Below are 2,779 nucleotides of genomic sequence, written 5' to 3'. Positions count from 1 at the left end.
CAAACTCGATCGATATATTATTTTAATCACATTTAAAATAAAACCTACCGCTTATTGCCGTTTTTATTTGACCGCCAATACAGAGTACGGATATGATTCTTTTTACGGCAATTACCAAGTTTACGCACTTAATTGCTATTTGAAATGCCAGTAATGTGCGCAGAGCTTCAACTAACTTTATTGGGAGTACGTCGTAAAATATTATGGCTAAAATGTCTCGAGTGATCAGACTATTTAGATGCCTAACTTGTTGGGACTCAAATATTTATTCAACAAAAATTTACGTCAATAACTTGGGGAGACCTTCTGCGGTCCGAACAGTATCCCCAACTTGTTTTCCGCCGAGCGTGTCGAAAACCGTCCCTCTTCTCCAATCGAATGGTGAGAGGTTCCGCCGGCCACCAGTAGTTATACAAGAATCTACCCCTTAAAATACTGTAACAACCCAGCTTCATTAGGATGGCTTGTCATCAAACACGCTGATACCATTTCTCCGCGCTACTTTCTGTAGAGAACGCGGATCGACTCGTAGACCGCTCCTTGACTCAAAGGATGACATCGAGAAACTGTGGGAGAGCTCGCTCTAACAACTGAAATATTGGAATCGGAACTCTTTCCCTTCCTTTAGCAAACGAAACCCTTTTTTCTTCAAACACCGTTCCGAGCGATAAAAAATGGCGCCTTTCACTAGACAAATTTGTATTCTCCATGTTAGCAGAGACAGTTAGTTTGCCTGACTTTTTAATGGTTACAGCCGCATACATAAAGGTTTCTGATTTCCTATTGGTTGATAGAATAACACAGACCATTCCGTCACCAGTCGGGTGATTTTGAACCTCATGTAAACTACAGGCAGAGCAGGCATTCAGAGCCCATGTAGCTCGCCGTGATCGTATAGTGGTTAGTACTCTGCGTTGTGGCCGCAGCAACCTCGGTTCGAATCCGAGTCACGGCATTGCGGTGAGGCAATGTCACGGCAGATGGGCGTCATTTTTAGTATTATTTTCTTCAATGAAGATGTTTAAAATTTTAAAATTAACATATTTGTTCACATTAACATCATTCAACGTATGCGCTTCGTAGTTAGCTTGTTCTAGATTTTGTGTTTCAATTTTTCATAAACGTAAAAGGTCCTGCACATTATTGTAACTTTTTCGAATATGTAGAAACATTTGTTATTATTTTGTTGAACGTTTAATTTTTTTTTTAAGTCACTGAAGAATTGCGCTGCGGTCAATCACTGGCTGTATCTCTCATGATATAGGAATGCATTTTACGGTATCAAAGTATCGATAATTTGATACAGATGGTGAATATCTCAGGGAAACATTTCCATTTGCAATTTTTGAACTGGAATTCTTGCTACTAAGAAGTAGACTACTATCTAATACACTTGCTGTGGCAAGCACAGTATGCTGGGCGAGGGAGTAGGTTTGAAGTAAGTTTGACTAAAAGCGTCTCTCCCCTCCCGCACAGAGCTCATGGGGCAAAATTAGGACACTAACAAAATGAATTGAGACATCATACCAAATTGGTAGCATTGAAGCAACATACCAATTGGGTATACTATCGCATAATGCATAATAATATACCTTGAATAGGCACTGAGGAATATATCAGCCATTATTCAGGCGTGGTATTAGGGACTCAATTCTATGTCAGGACGGAGGCTCCGATTATGCCGTCTCATTTCTTTACTACCAAAAATACAGCAGCCAATCACAATAGTAAAGAAAAAACAATAAACTACATATCCCATGAACACTTAGGATACCATAGAGTAGGTGAAGTATAAAAGGTAACCAAGAGGACAGTCCTTCCTCTTTCTTTGCTGCTCCGCAGCCAGTTAAGTGCATTTTTTACTTTATTCCTTGCGCTTTGTGCATTACTCTTTGCGCTTTGGGTAATTTTGACTACAGTTATTGCGTGCTTGCTCTGCTTACCTTACTGTATGTGTTTTAGCCGATTGCTATTGTCGCATTTGTTGTAGCGATTGCCTTCGCGCTGGTTTTGCCTTGGGGGCGTGTGGTCACCCCCCGCCTGCGGGCTTGCTCTTCTGCGCCCGATTTTCCAGTTGTGGAGTGGGAGTGGGAGCTGAGAGACGTGCGTTCCTCGCGCGTCTCTCATTTTCAGCCGGCTTTTTGTCTTTCTATGTCGCGCATGCGCAGTACCTTCGTCTCGCACTTCAGGCGACCGTCGGTACTGCGCATTTCATGCATTCCTGGCGTTTGTGGAAGGGAATAGCAGCGCGTCTTCGATAATCTGTCAGAAGACACTGAAATCAGCTTTCTAAGCCTCTGCCCACCTGCCGGCTGTCAGGCTCCAGACGCCCTTTTGTCAGTGAGGACTGAAGGTTGTAAAATTTAAAGTAGGCTTTGCCTAGAGTGCTACAAGCCCTCCCTCCACATTCAAATTGTTCATTCAGGTCAGTTTTCTTGCCTGAGGCTTGTTATTGGGGTCGCACTCCCCATGAATCCCTAAGGGTGTGAATTTTCGGTCCTTTCCTCTGTGGACTATTTACTATTCTTTGTTTACCAAAGATGGGAGATTATTATGAAGAGGAGGGCTTCTACCATGGTGAAGAGGAACCTTCTGGTTCCATGGATATGGAGTATGAGGGACAAGCTTTCCATTCCAATCTTGTACCTTTCTAGTTACACCTCGCAGAATATGCATCTAAGCAGGGATGGTTGCCGTCTTCTGGGCGTTCCTCTAGATCTCCCAAGAATCCGCATGTGGCGGACTTTGTTAAACCTGCGCATTCTCTGGCTGCACCCAA

At 43.1% G+C, this 2,779-nt stretch overlaps 1 non-coding gene across 1 annotated transcript; it reads left to right on the top strand.

Annotated features, from left to right (window-relative positions):
- The first annotated feature begins 883 nt into the window (after window positions 1-883).
- TRNAH-GUG (transfer RNA histidin (anticodon GUG)) lies at window positions 884-955 on the top strand. Its single transcript has one exon. It is a non-coding gene; the product is annotated as a tRNA-His (tRNA).
- The last annotated feature ends 1,824 nt before the right edge of the window (window positions 956-2,779 follow it).

The sequence above is a fragment of the Lissotriton vulgaris genome, chromosome 2_2 (assembly GCF_964263255.1).
Source record: "Lissotriton vulgaris chromosome 2_2, aLisVul1.2, whole genome shotgun sequence".
In the NCBI taxonomy this organism is placed as follows: domain Eukaryota; kingdom Metazoa; phylum Chordata; class Amphibia; order Caudata; family Salamandridae; genus Lissotriton; species Lissotriton vulgaris.
This window is presented reverse-complemented; position numbering and strand designations above follow the sequence as displayed.